Source organism: Panthera tigris, chromosome C2 (assembly GCF_018350195.1).
Source record: "Panthera tigris isolate Pti1 chromosome C2, P.tigris_Pti1_mat1.1, whole genome shotgun sequence".
Lineage (NCBI taxonomy): Eukaryota > Metazoa > Chordata > Mammalia > Carnivora > Felidae > Panthera > Panthera tigris.
In genome coordinates, this window is record NC_056668.1 from 35,123,318 (window position 1) to 35,139,794 (window position 16,477).

Below are 16,477 nucleotides of genomic sequence, written 5' to 3' on the forward strand. Positions count from 1 at the left end.
CTAAGTATAGAGATTCCCAAATACCCATATCTTGGAGGAATTTTAGTGTTCAAGTAAGACAGTCTAAATGTTTTAGATATGAAAACTGAATCACAGAATAGAACATTGTTTAATCCCGTCTCTGTGTCTATCAGTTTCTCTGGTCCTTTATTATTATTTTTTTTTTACAAATACAGGCAACAGCAGCAATCCTCCACACTTTAACTTGTATCATTCACCTTTAAAGTAAGTATAAACAAGGGCACCTGGATGGCGCAGGTCATGATCTCCTGGTTTGTGAGTTTGAGCCCCCCATAGGGTCTGCGCTGACAGCTCAGATCCTGAGGCCTGCTTTGAGTTGTGTCTTCCTCTTTCTCTCCTCCATCCCTGCTCATGCTCTGTCTCTCTGTCTCTCTGTCTCTCTCTCGCAAAAAAATAAATAGACATTAAAATTTTTTTAAATAAAATTTAAAAAAAAATAAAGCAAACATACACAGCCCAACTTCTGCGTAATTAAATCTTCTCAAATATTTTTTTTCTTAAGTTTCCTGGCAGATAAATCTTCTAGTTTACTTGTATACTTTACTATTAATAAGCAAAGATATTTGAGGTAAAATTCACAAGCTGTTTTTGTCATTTGCATAGATACTAACAGTTTCATTTAAATATCCAAATGAAAGTGAGGGAAGTAATATGCCATGTGATAATTAGAAAATCTAATTAGAAAGAGATATTTTCCTTAATGCAGTTATATTGATATAAAGAAAAGGAACAGAATAGGAACTGAAGAGCAAAAGGCAATATAAATATGCTTTTTATTTATTTATTTTTTAAAAAATATTTATTTATTATTGGGAGAGTACAAGCGGGGGGAGGGACAGAAAGAGGGGGACAGAGGATCCAAACCAGGCTCTGTGCTGACAGCTGTGAGCCCAATGTGGGGCTCGAACTCATGAACCATGAGATCGTGACCTGAGCTGAAGTTGGAGTCTCAACCAACTGAGCGAGACAGGTGCCCCTAAATATGCCTTTTAAAAAATGAATTCCCAAACCATTCTGTTTAAAACTATAGATACTACTTAAAAATTATATAAATGTGGGATTGAATGGTAAAATATTAAAACACATGCATTTTTCTGTTGACAATTGCTGAAAGCATATCTTCACTAAAATTTCCTTACCAAAAAAACTTTAATTCACTTCAATTGTTACCAAATAAAGTGTTGCATTTATTGATATTTACATATCAGTTACTTATATGTATTTTACAAGAGTTCCTAAACTATATCTTTGTAAGTAAAGTGTAGGTTTGTATTGCCTGATGACTCATTTCCAGAATTTGAATTTAAAAGATATAAAAGAGTATAATTTACTTGTGAATTCAATTGCAAATACAGTTTGGTGTTTGTACTTTATCTTCTCTCCTAATCCACCCAAAAACCTAATCCAAGTGAACATAGAGTTAGTCCATCTCATACTAGGGCAAGGATAATGGTAACTGCTTTAAGCTTCCTTAACTTTAGCCAGCAGTGATTTTCAAGATATCCAGTCTCTTTTTTTTTAAAATCACAGGCACTGAAAGCTGTTAAAGACAGAACTGCATTCGTATGACAGAATAATATTTTGAAATCATTCCTTTTTCTAGAACAACATAAACTACTTTTTGACATTCTCAACTTGGTCCTAGACTGAATTCTGTGCTATGACTCACATCCACTGTGTAGAAGGAAGGAGGCATTACAGGATTGACCTGCCATATTGGAAGTGTGGAAAGCCGTGTACAAGGGACATATTAGACTCATTGTATTTGTCTAAGGGCATAGGGGAAGGGGTACGAGTAGAATATTTTATTTTTCAGAATAAAATCGCACAATTAACACCTAGAAATTCTAGAAGCATTTTTTTTAAACAGGAAAAACATAAATTTGAAAAAAAAAGAACAGCTCTATATGTATAGAATCCATGTTGATCACAGACAGGTAGGATTTTTTTTTTCTTTCTTATTTCTCAAATTACCTTTTCTTTTATCATGTTCACCACCCCCACTCCCACCTCATGAAAATACCAAGGCAAAAGAATCCTGAGGCTGTTGCCTAGGGAGGAATCAGCTTACAGTGCCTTCTGCTTTGCTGCTTCACTAACCTTTCATCCACTGTAAGCATCTGGAAAATCTACATTAATACTTATTGTGGCTTAAGAGACACAGATGGGTGTATGTAAATGGAGTAGGAAAGATCATATGTCAGGCATTTGCTCCACGTTGAATTGTTTTACAGCTTCCGATCTCTTTCAGTGAGGAGTATAGAAAGCAATATTTTGCTCCACAGATAACATGGAACAGTGTTATCAGTGGGTCATTTCTGCAGCTGTGGGAAAGATATAGTCTCAAGAATACAGAATAAAAAATAATAATGATTAAAATTAAGAGGTAGACCAAATTGGAGGAGTGCTATACATTTGCTCACCAAGGGAATTGTGTTTAGATTTGTTTTTTCTAGTTTGGATAGATGGATAACCATCAAGAGAGGATGTAAGATATGGGAACAATGGCCAGTACTTAAAATAAAGCTTAAATTGTGATATGCGTAGTCAACTCTTTATCCACCTTACCTCCTTTAGAACAAAATTTTATCTACTTCTCTTTTCTCATGCAACACTCAAGGTTATATGTTGATCCCTTAAAAGGACAGCCACCATTCTGAACTGTTCATCTTTTCCACAGATGGTAGGTATAGGGAGCACCTACAGCACACTGGGACTAGCACAGTTGGAGACAGGCGTGGGTGGAGATTATAGGAAAGTGAAAAGTAGTTTGAAGACTGGGGGAGTGAATATAACAGATTAAATGGTTTCAGGTTTATAACAGATAGAATCAAAATAAATGCTTAGTTAGGTGTTCCTGGAAAACTGACTGCAAGAAATAGCTATAAATTTTAGAGTAAGAGTATTAAGTCCAAAGCTGTGAAGGGTTTGAGATGTTATCCTATTTTCAGGCTAACCAGTTAGCCTGACAACATTTCTCTTTCTCTCTTTCCCTCTTTGTCTCTTTCTCAAACACACACACACTCTCACACACATACTTTTACACACATATACACGTAGGAAACTCAGACCACTGCATCAGAGAACAGATTTTGTGTTTCCTCATAGATCAATCTTATCAGCACTGGATCCCCATGATCCAGTTTTCCAAGGGCCAGACAATGAGACCCAGATGTCACCTGTATGTGCAGTAGGAATTGTAGTGCTGGAGAGGAATCACAAAATAAGGAGACTCAGAGCATACACAGGGTGGCTGGCATATCTATTCTTCCTCCCTTCCAGAGAGAGAGAGAGAGAGAGAGAGAGAACTGAGAGAGAGAGAGAGAGAACTGAGAGAGATTTGCTTTGCTCTGGAATATAAACAAATCCTCTCTGAAGAAGATAGAAAATGTCTCTATCCTGAAATGTTAGTTAGCAAATGACTCCAGAGCAAAACCGATCTCTAAACTTACAAATTATGCTCATGATTTAATCATTCAGTCTTGACCAGGCAGAAACATGAAAATATTTGCAGAGAAGAGCTGTTTCAAAACAATGAAAATTTGTTTGGCAGCATGATTTGAAATGGGTTGGTTCACATGCCAGGGAAAAACAAAGAAACAAAACCGGATAATAAACTCTTAGAGGATAGGGATGATTTCTATGTTTTTATAACCTCTTTTATAACCCAATATTATTTTAGAAGTTTATAATATTGAAATATGTAATATAACATATTAGACATTCATACTCCATTTTTTCACCCAACTGTATTGTAACATATTTTGAACAAACGTGACTCATGGAATTCAACCACGAAGTGATTTCACTTTTGTCTTCCAATATCCCTTTAAAACATTTACTGTGGGATATTTACCCACTACTTCTGGGAAACTCAGGAACTCCTTGTTTTTCCCCCACCATTAAACAAAAATCCTAGGTTTAGTAAATATTAATAAAAATAAGCACTAAGTTACAAATAACAATTTGAACCCCCTACTTGGAATGTTCAGTCATCCGTAATAGTGTGCCCAACTTTATTCAGAATTAGAGCTTTTCTTTCTCCTCTCATGTAAAAAAGGCTGAATATAGCTATATGATGCCCAGAAAAGGGAAATAGTTACTGACTGCTTTTTGTGTTATTCACCTCTAAAACTTAACTGTTTTATTTCTCCAAAGTTGAAGCTGGAAAAGAGAAGTGAGAGAAATAGTAAATATTTTGCTTTATCAACAGTTTCACAATTGCTGGATCCTATAGACAGTTAAAGCTGAATTTGTCTTAAGTGGCACTTTCCTGTGTATGGGGATACATCATTACTGGAGTTGTCTTAACTGCATCCTTTGGCAACGCCCTCTTAATTCCACTGGTTGCTTCCACAGGGCCTAGAAATGTTGTCATTGACTTATGCTTCTGATAGTTGTATAACCATCTTAGTTATGGTCCTATTTCACAGTTCCTAAAGGGAACCCATGCTGGGGTATTCTTAAGTGTGGCACATCTCTGGTGGATGCACATTCACAAAACCTTTGATGCAACTGCGGCTTGAGGTACAAGCAGATCCCTTTGGGCCACTTTCCCCTGACTCATCTCTCAACATTGAACTAGCAGCCCACCTTGCCCTTTGATTTCTCCAGCAAAAATTAGGAACCAGTCTGCCCTATGTCACCTCTGCTTCCTCACACTGAGTGGGGCAAGTACTAAAACCGCTAATCTCCTTAAGACCTTTCTCTTGGAGCATGAGGTGGAGAAACTATGTTTATCTTCTCTCCCACTTGGTGAAGCGGAGTCACAGAGACTTTCTGCAAAGAAATCCTCCTTACAAATCCCCTTTTCTGGCATTTATCCCGTCTGTAGATTCAATATAAGTAAGGGGTTTAAGACTGAATCTCAGCTACCTCCATTAGAGCATTTTGAAAGGCAGTCTTCTTTAAAATACAGAATGCAACATCCTCATGCTTTCAGCCTAAACTCAGTCAGGAGGTGTCCTATTTAACTTCCTATTACTATGCTATAGGCTCCTCTAATATAGTAATTTGCTCTTATGTATCTTTTTTATACCACAATCTGCTGGGTTTTCAGATGATAAAAAATAGCTATCGGTGAACTAATAAGATCATCATTTCAAATGTGTTTGAATAATTTTGTATTAACAATGCAATTTGTAGACGCGTGTTGAAGATTCCCTCTGTATGGACAACAGGCTTTGGCATGAATATTTCTGTTCTTCTTTACTTGCTGTGTCAACTTGGTTACGTTACTTTACATCTTTTTCTGAGCTTCAGTGTTCTAATATATATAGCTGGGATGAAGCTATTTTACAGTGTCTTTGTGAGAATTCCATACAATATATGTAAAGTTGACAGGGCCTGGCACATGGAAGCATATAAAATATTGCATATTTTGCTACTAACATTTCCCACCAAATTGAAATTCTGATATAGGTGGCAAAATATAGTTAGAATTCTGTCTCCATTTTTGCCCTGCTAATCTTTCAGTGCAAAACTAATAAAGGTGAAAATCAAGGTGGAGGGAGAGACAGAACATAAAAGGGAATGGATATTTCTCCTTCTAGATGATCTCTCCAACAAGTAATTCATTATTGGCTGTATCCCTGGTGATTTTGACTTTGAAACACTCTGTAAAAATGGTTAATATGATATATAGCCTAGAGTAGGTATCAATTGAATTAAGAAAACATTTTAAAAATACTTGGGAAAATGAAAATTTTCCAAATTAGAATTTGATAAAAAATAAAGCATAGTTTTTAAAAACATGATTTAAAAATGTCATATTCAGATATTAACTTGTGAAATATTGAATTATTATCCTTTGTGTTGAACACAGGAAAATAAAAACCAAACATACCTTTAAGCTCTAAAAAAGGACAACTATTTGTAATCAACATTGCTTCAAAGAATAATCTTTATGGAAATGAAAGTCTGGATATCTGGATAATTATTGTTCTCACTATGAGATACAATAGATTATTGTTATGATATCAAAAATGTATGATAGGATTTTAGGAAATATGTTGTCACTTATTACTATGTATGCAAGATAATCATTAATGCTCAAATAATACTTGTATATTATAAAGCTTATAAATGGGAGCTAGAACACAAATCTATAGCAGTAAAGTAGGAAAAAGATCTCAGATGCTGCATTTCTCTCTAATAAAGCTATGCAGCCTTTTAGGGCTAAAACATTCTACTTCAACTGGCTTTTATCATGTGGAAATAACTAAAAAAACATTTGTGTGCGTTCAGACCGTCATGAAGGCCAACAGCTTTTTAATGCAGAGGCTATAATTTGAATGGTGAAAAAGAAAGGTTTTGAGCTTGTGAGGACTTAGGTTTTTCAGAGAGAGTTGCTAACATTTCCAAAGTATGATTTGATAGACTCTGAGTTCTGGTAATGAATAGAGATATTTTATAGTTACATGTATACAGCATAACAAAACAACTTTGAAAATGCTTTCTTCATATTATTGTTTTAAATATATATAAGACAATTCTTTACTGTGAATTAGTACTATCACCTAACAATGATTTGCTAATTATATAACAAAGGTATATTAAATTTTTAGCAATTGGAACAATACTATAAATTAATACATATTATTACATACAAATGCAATATAGTTCCATTTTAATCTTTAAATAATTGCTAAGAGAACTATTTGCAATGATATAAATGTTTTTGTACTGTACAATATGGTAGCCACTAACCACGTGTGACTATTGAACATTTGAAATTTAACTAGTGTGTCTTTGGAAATGAATTTTAATTTTATTTAACCTTAATCACTTTAAATTGGAATTCAAATCACCGTATGTTATCAGTACCTTCTGTATTAGACAACACGCCTTTAAAAACTCAACTACATACATCAGAAACCTGATGATCAAAGGTTCACCTTACAGTGGAAATCACTCGTCAAATGCTCCTAATCATTTCTAAATTATTTGCTGATTTTTCAAAATTGTATGAAGTAACACCACTACGTAAAGCATGGCCTTCTCTGGTCTCTAATCTGACAAAAGGAATTGTGAATTGCATCATAAATACTTATCCTCTGAATTTCCCAGCTTCCAGCACTTTGTGCAGCCAGAGGGCAGCCAGGCGCTCTGCCACCTGTCCTGTAGATGGTACGTACGTTATCTCAGTGCTTCCCACAACGACTGGTCTCAGGAAGACTTTGTGACTGTTGCAAATGCTTACAAAAATGCTGCCTGTTTTGCCACCTGCTTCACTGGCCCCAGGAAGTTGAACTCCCTTACGGCAACGTGTGGAACCAGCACACGCATTCACTCACCTGTGCTACTTAGTGACCACCGCTAGCAATTCTTCCAGGCCCCATTAACTGTCACTGTGCCCACACTATGCAAATGTGTGCCACAATCAGTATGGAAATGTATGAATATTGAATAATTGGTGCAAACTTTGTTGATCATAATCACTGATTACATGGGCTTAGGAATCACTGCTCTTCTAAAAAAAACTGTTGATTTTTTTTTCCTGGTGTTTATCACTTTAGATATTAGCAGAGATTGGATTTTATTTTTTGTATATATCACTTAAGAAATTCATACAATATTTTGAGGAGCTGATTATGTGTAAGAGTAGGAATGAAAAATGAGGGGGGAAAGCATGTTTACCTGGTAGAAACAACACCTTTTAACTTTCTGTCTAGATGATTTCTGTTTGGTTGATTTATTAATACATTTTGAACTTTTCTGATGTAGTTTAACATCTGTTCAATTATCATATTCTTAACACACATTTCCTCAGCATGTTTTCTGCTCCATCTTCCCTTTGTTCTCTTGGACAAATTGAGTGATGTTGATTTCATTTGGGATGTGCAGTATTAAAGGTTAAGTGGAGATTATGCAAGTGAAGTAAGCCATCAGGATAACATTGGAGAAGTTCAAAGGAAAAATAATGGGGAAAAAGTGTTCAACATAGAGAGAAAGAGTGGTAGGAAAGTAAAAGGAGGACATATTATATAAAATGGAATTTTTTTTTACCGATCTGATTTTTTTCATAAAATTGTGTCATTCCAGTACAAATCTGGTAAATATCACACCACTATTACCTTACTTTGATGAAAAAAAAAATAATAGTACTGAAGTTACACTGCCCGAGAGAATTTCCCATTTTCATCTTTCTGTGCTTTCTCCAATTACTTAAATTTGCAGCATAATCTCTTAACAGGTTTACCTCGAATTTCTCATTTTCTGAATTAAAATTAACCTTGTTTTTGACTTTGAAAGCTTTCTCAAGGTCTCATGTCATTCATTTTATAATTTGTACCTTTCAATGTTTCCTTGTCTTTATCTTTTCATTTTTTGCATAGCCTTTAATAGACCATCACCTAATAAAGATAAATATGGGATCCAAGCTGGAATTCAGTTTCTGTATATTTTCTTTCTCTCCCTCTCAGTGTGAGAAGTGAAACTATCAAACTAACCACTAGTATAGAAAACTTACGTTCATGGCTAATATCAGACTGTCTTTAATAGGGTACAATTATTAAACGATGACCTAAGCAAAACACATACACATGCATAGCTTGCCCATTTGACTCAATATGTTAGATCTGTGGGTTGTTTTACTACCAATTACTTTAACTGACAAGCTTTATTATATTGAATCAGTTAATTCTAAGTTCATATTAAATTTTACAAAGTCCTTAATTATGTTTCATTTGTTAATGCAAGTTACCATGGACATCAAAATATAGAGAAAAAATTATAAATTTCCTTTACAGAGATGTTTGAATGAAGTCAGCTTCAGTATCTTAAAATGGAAACGCCTAACAATAAAAATGTGATTTCAGTTGCTATCATTTCCTTAATTGTATAATGAAATGCAATGGAAAGATTTTACATGTAAAACAGTAGAGACAAAGCTAGGAGCAGAAAATGGCAGGAGGGACACCCAATATTTAACTGTAGCCATGAAACCTTTCATCAGGACTACAGAAACCTATTCTTTGTGTTTTATATTAGAAATGTAATACATTTCAATCTTAACTTGAAGATCTTAACTCTAAGATCTTTAATCTTAACTCTAAAACTTGACTCTCAAATTTTAGAAAGACTGTTTAAAAAAATTTTTTAATGTTTATTTTGGAGGGAGAGAGAGAAAAAAAAATACAAGCAGAGGAGGGGCAGAGAGAGAGGGGAACAGGGGATCTGAAGCGGGCTTTGCACTAACAGCAGTGAGGCCAATACAGGGCTCGAACTCATAAACCAGGAGATCATGACCTAAGCTGAATGAAGTCAGGCGCTTTACCCACTGAGCCACCCAGGTACCCTGAGAAAGACTCTTTTTATGCCTTTCTCCCAACATAAGTCTTCAATAATCAGAACTATTTTACTGATCTGAGAACATAAAATTAAACTGAGGCATAGAAACATCAATTATAGGTATTTTTATTTATTTATTTTTTACTTTTAAGTTTAGTTATTCTGAGAGAGAGAGAAATTGAGAAGAGGAGGGGCAGAGAGAGAGGGAGAGAGAGTGAATCGTAAGCAGGCTACAAATGGTCATCACAGAGCCCTATGTGGAACTTGATTCCACGATTGTGAGATCATGACCTGAGCCGAAATCAAGAGTCAGATGCTCAACCAACTGAGCCACTCAGGCACCCCAATTATAGGTATTTTGAAAACACGATATTGCTTGCTGCCTTCCTATATCACCTTTACACATAACAAATATGAACATTTAGTTATCTGTATATGGCCATAATTTTATCAGGTTTCATACACACACACACACACACACACACACACACACACACACACTCATCTCTTTTTATTTATTACTAAAAAATACTTTCCCCTACATGGCTTTTACATTCAATTTTTGCTATGATTTTATTCTGATGGGTTTTGTAGCACATCACATAGAACAAGAAACTGGTAGAGAATTATTTCCATATGTAGTACCAACCCCCAAACACCTCAGGTAATTATTAGAATAGAGTGAAGGGAGGTTGTAATGTATCAAGCTATCCTATTTTAACTGTACTGATTATATTTCACTGGCTACATGGGCCCCTTGTGGATTGTATGAATTAATATGCCTCCAAAAAGGAACAGCCTCACCCTTCTCAAAGAGTAGAGTTAGTTTCTGTGTTTTATGCTATCACTTCATAACTTAATGAATGAAAGTTAATTCTCTCCATGATTATCTATAACTCAGACAAATCCCATATGCATATTACTGAACCAAAAGTATCAGTTATTACCATGCTCTTATTACAGCCTTAGTTTGCTAAGTCTTTAAAAACAAACTGAATTTGAAAACGTCATCACAAACTTGTGTGTTTAACGAATCATGCTGCAGTAACTACTCATCACATTCCCTTCAATATTTATTTATTGAGAGAGAAACCACACATGTTTATGTTGATATAATATAATCCTGATGATTAGTTTTTTTAATTCATATCTGTCTCATTTTCTATAGACGTTATTTTTTCTTAAGGAAAAGTTATTTTATTTAACTATACAACATGAATTGAGTTTCAGTGGTGATTAATTATATAAGCAACAGCTTTCAGTTAAACTGCCCTGACCACACTTAGCAACTTGAAATCGCTAAAATAGAAACCACTTTCTTAACAAAGTGAAATATTTACAACATATTTAATTAAGGTATCATTAAATGAGATGTATAGCGTTTTAATGGAAAGTCATCTTAAGTACATTTTATAAATGGAATTTCTAAATAAGATTTGGGTAATATGAGGCAAAAATCTGAATAGACAGAATTGGAATAACTGTATGAGAGAGTTCACCTCAAAGATGAGTCCCTCATTCAAGATACAATAACCAAAATACACTGTAAGTAATTTTATTTCTCTAATTTCTTCAAGATTTTATCATGTAACTCAGAATTTTTGAGCTTTTACTTTGAGCAGGAGGTTATTAAGCGCTGTGAATTGCTTTTCTAATATTGTGATATCTAGTAAGACATATATCTCTGATATATGCAAAAAGAAAATTTTGACTCCGATTCCACAACTTCTTGTAAATTAGCAAAAACAATGACTATTGCTACTTCCCAATGTGAATGTTTTTCATATTCATATCTATTGCCACCACAAGAACTGAAGAAGTGTTTATTCAACATGATGTTTTGTGCTTAGGAATCAGAATTAACCATTGAAAAGTAGTATGTTTGTAAATTATTTATCCCAATAAACGGACCCCAGTAAGCTTGAAAAATGTAATAAGAGGTGTCAGATTACTAGAACAAAAGAAATATAGAGTAAGAGTGTACTGGTTGAATTTACTCACTAATTAATTTCTTAAACCAAAATTTATTATACATCTATTTAATATAGGCTTGCACTGGCTCAGGAATGGCTCACGTACTGGTGAAGATGACTGTATTCCTCCACTCAAAGACCTTATAAATTTGTAAATGAGACTTATATAAATAAAATTTATATTGAATCATAGTATATTCTGTATTAACGTGTGCCTAGAGAGCTTTAGAAACACAACGATAGTGCATTGGGAGTTAGCAAGGAATATTGTGGTAGACAATTAATGTGGCAGATATAAAGAACCTGAAAACAACTTATGATATTTCTAGAAAACTTTAATCATGGTGTGTTTGTAGAATCCTTGCAGTAAATGAATTTGGAGATATTAATAAGGAGCACCTTGTAGTTTCTGTCATGATCATCCTCATTTTTACTTCACATTACATGGATAAGCCAAATATTGTACTTAGTGTTGTTCTGTGTGTGGGGAGGGGCTATTTGTATTTATTTAAACATAGAGTTTTAAATGTTATTTTGAATCCTCATAACTAATAGCCACTGTCCTAAAGGATTGTTGAACTACATACTAAGTTGACTTTAAGGTGGGCAATGATAACTGACGATAGCATGTAGAGTATATAGGAAAATACAAGGCTGAGGGCAAGAAACTCTTTAAAAGATTCTTAAGAGTACAGAACTTTGTTAAAATTTTTTCTCATTACTATGTGTACAGCACTAGAACAGTGCTTGGTGCATCAGTAGACATGTGATAAATACTTATTTTTTTAATGTTTATTTATTTATGTTAAGAGAGAGAGAGAGCATGCATGTACATCCATGAGTAGGGGAGGGTCAGAGAGAGAGGGAGAGAGAGAATGCCAAGCAGGCTCCGGCTATCTGTGCAGAGCCTGATGCAGGGCTCAGTCTCACAAACTGATCATGAGCTGAGCTGTGATCAAGAGTTGGATGCTTAACTGACTGAGCCACCCAGGCACCCAACTTATTAAAGAAAAAAAAAAATAGGTATCACAATATCGCACTTCCTGAACACTAAGGCTACTAAAAGAAAGCAGGGAAAAACTTGTGCAAGAAAATGTTTAGAAAGTGGAATCAACAAATAGATTAGGTTGGGTATGGAGAGGAAAATAGATAAGTAGAGGATGGTAGCCCAGTTTTTGACCTGAGTTACTGAGTAAGATGTTGAAATTATTAACTGAAATAGCAAATACAGGGAAAGGATGTTTTAACTCTAGTTTCCTCAGAAGGTAATGGCCAAGCATTACTCATCTTACCTACAGATTCCATATGTTAAGATACATATTCCTGAAAAAATTGCCTTCAGAAAAGCTATGTGCATTCATTCTATGACTCATATGGGTTAGTTTTCACTTCCCTTTTGAAAGAATAGTCCAACTGAATATAATTCTCCTTGACAGAAAAGACAAGAGAAAAATAAAGGTTTGTAGAGCTACTTTTTTTTTTTTTTTTTTTTTTTTTTTTTTTTATCATCTGGCAATTTAACTCTATGATACAAGCTTTGGGTAAATTTTTTTCTTGTTCCTTTTCACACTTTAAAATTTGTTTAAATGGCTGGCTGTACCGTAATTTTATGATAATATTGTTAATTCACATAAATGCATTTTCTTTCTATTTCTCAGATTTATATAGGTAATTTGCTAAAAGAAAGGCAGTGGGAATAGATTAGATACATTTTGGAGATTAAATTGACAATGCTTGTAACTTACCGGATGAAGGAAATAAAGGAGAATAGATTCAGAGGAAGAAATTTTAAGCAGTAGAACTGAGGTCCAAGTTAGAAAATAAAGGAACACAGAGGGTGTTTGGGGTTATTTTGTCTAAGGGTGGTCAAGCTACTTGTACCAGTTTCTTCATCAATGAAATATTTTACTTTGTGAACAAGCAAAAAGTAAAACACATCTTTCATATAATACAATGGCTTCTTCCAAATGTTTTCTGGAAATAGTTCTTAAGAGGAGAGATGGTTTCATTGAGAGATTTTACGAGACATCATCAGTATATTAATCTCTGGTGATATTGTTGTTCCCACTAAACAGAAACCATTTTATCGGCATATATCTATATGTCCTGTGGATACTGTTTCTAGCTGTCGCTCCAGAATTGTAGGACCATATGTTGTTCACCCTGACCGTAGGTATTTATGGCATGCTGTTTTACTTGTACCTCAGTTGACATAATATTTTTCAACAAGTTCACATGGTACTTTTAAAGGAACTTCGTTCAACTCTTGTAGACAAAAAGAAACATTTCCTTGCTATGGTCATTCAGGATGAGATGGTTGCACCAGAGGTCTCAGTAACACCGCTTCAGGGAAATATTTCTAGGATCTGACACATTCAGTAGAGAAAAGGAAGATGAAAAGCTGGCCTTTTTTTCTGAAAATGTGATAAAAGCAACATCATACCACAAGAAAACTAACAGCGAATGGAGGTAGGTCCACCTATGAGACCTATAGGTCAACACATATTCAAGTGCAGATCAGAGAATGAGCTTTCCCAGAAGAGGAAGCAGGAGATCTGAAAGAGAAATCTTTTCATAGAAAGGAAGTGCTCTATTTAACAGAGCTTGACTTCAATATCAGTCAATTCAGGGGGTTCTACACGGAGGAAGCATCTTAGCCCAATGTCCAGAGAGAACAGGCACTTCCTGGACTTTTGAGCAAACGTGCCATGAGGTCATTTAAAAAACAGCTACTCTTTCTTGGATGTATAACATGAATCATACCACTGGGGAGAATTTCTTTCTCTGGAGGGAAATTAGAATCATTATAAATATTTTTTTAAAAAGCCAACTAATGAAGCCCAATTGTAACATAAAAATCATGGGTGTATTCCTGAAACTGAAAAGATCATGACAATTTATGCAGAACACAAAACATATTCTAATGGGAGAAGGTCACTTTGAGCACCCAAGTGATTGTTAATGCAAAGAAAATCCAGCATTGCTTTAAAAGGAGGTACAAATTTCAAAAGTACATTTTTAGAGGGGAAATAAAAAGCTGTAAAGCTACAGGTATGAGAAGAGAACATAAGATCAAGAAAATAATCTTGATATGAAGAAGTTAGAGGGAAGCTAAAAACCGCTAAAACCTGTCAAGAGTTCTATAACTAAAAACTAGTAGTGACATGTAAATATGCCATAATATGTACTATTGTGTACTTAAATATAATCTTCAAATAAAAGGGTTCTATTCCACAAGTGATATAAAAATTAAAACACGTTTTCCTTAAAAATGCATTAAATGGTATTTTATCTGTAGGATAATCCACAAAGTCCTACATGACCCAAAATATAACTGAAATTAAATTATTTTATATATTTTTCTTCCAACCTTCTTATTTTAACTATATTATAAAGATAATGTTCTCCATTCCATTCTTTTGTTTCTCCTTCCAATGTTTTAATTTGCTAGTTAAAGAGGCTTTTGTGATATCTTGGATTACTTAGCAGAAGGACATGGCCACAGAATTGGGGGTGTATCTCTGTCCTAACTTCTATGCTATAGACATGGAATTTTAGATTCTAGCTAAAAAGAGACAAAAGAATTGAAAGAGAATTTTAAATGTTATAATCATGGAAATTTATCTCCAAAGGCAATTGATTAAATGTTCAATAATTTTGTGTAAAGCCAATTTATAAAGTAGATATGTGGTTATAAACATAGAAAATTGTGAGTAGTTGAATTTTGTGATTCAAGCAGAATCAAGTCATAGCAAAATATCATAACAGAATGTGGCTTCTTTTGGTTTTTTGGTTACAAGTCATAACAGAATCAGCAATCAAAAAAGATGTCAAAGATACGCTAAAGGATTGAATGTAGCAAAATGAAATTTAATAGAAATAAATTTAGCAACAGACTTGTGTCCAAAAAATCCATCTGTACAGTGCAGTATGTGAGAGACCAGTGTATATACATATAAATACATTTGGAAGCTTTCTGACTGTGAAGTAAATGTGAGCCAACCAGGAGATCTGGTTGCCAAATTGATACAGTCTTAGATTTCATTATTAGTACTAATTGGTGGGGAATGGTAGTCCCACTCCACAATCTGTTGTCAGACCACAAATGGAACTCTGTGTTCGGTTTTGTTGTATGACAGTTTAAGAGGCAAAACACGACACATACTCAGAGGCGAGTAGCTAGCGTTTTGAATGGATTTGTAGCAGTGGCATACAAGGAATGATTAGAGGAGGCAGAAACACTTAATATGAAGAATGGAAAATTATGGGACAGCAAATAGGCCCACACTGTGAACCTCAGAGGCCCCTAGCACTTTATGAAACCAAATCTCTCATAAATATTCAAAATATGAAAGCTCAGAAACATGAAAGATGTGAATGGAAGTCTAAAATACTTCTATTTTTTTCTATTCCTGTTAACAGTATTTTTGATACATCAACACTCTGAGTTATTTCAGAAAACATTATTACATTTTTTTGAACCTGTTTTGCTGATGTCCTACACACATAATGCAGAGCATCCTGGAGATAGAGTGGACTGGTTAAGAAGGTCCAGAGTTTCCAAATACCAGAAGTATTCAAACTCCGAAGATAATACATTCAATATTCAAGTATTTAAAGTGTAGTTGAACCAGAAGACTGCCAAAGTTTCTTCTAAATCAAGCATTACTATTTCTGTTCCTAAATAATAATTTAGTTCCTATTAGTTCACATTTATATATAAATTAAATCTATTACATAGAAACTTTCAGATCAAGTAAAACTGAGACAAAATAGGTTAATAAATGTTAGGCTCTATATTTAACTAAGATGTGTAGCTAACTGAAAGTTATAAAGTCACCTTTTCAATTCTGTATTCACCTTCTCACAGGGTTCATAGTATTGATTTAGTACTTTACTCATAGACTGCTTTTGAAGATTATTGGTAGATCATGCCAAGTGAGGCACGCATGTATCATTTGAACACAGGAAGATATATCATATTTTTCTATCTGTTTTGTATCACAATTTGATTCATAGTCTCATTTTTAGTTGAAATTCTTGTTTCATGTACACACAAAAAACAAAGCTTAATTCATTTAGAATGACTTAAATGTATTTAGTCTCCAAAAGAACACAAGTTGTTGTTGTTGTTGTTGTTGTTGTTTGTTTGTTTTGTTTTTTATTCTTGGGGAGAAATTCTAAGTTCAAAA

At 34.2% G+C, this 16,477-nt stretch overlaps 1 protein-coding gene across 1 annotated transcript in view; it reads left to right on the forward strand.

Annotated features, from left to right (window-relative positions):
* Window positions 1-16,477, forward strand: part of LOC122241901 — a 180,858-nt gene that overhangs the window by 55,156 nt on the left and 109,225 nt on the right. The window lies entirely within an intron of this gene.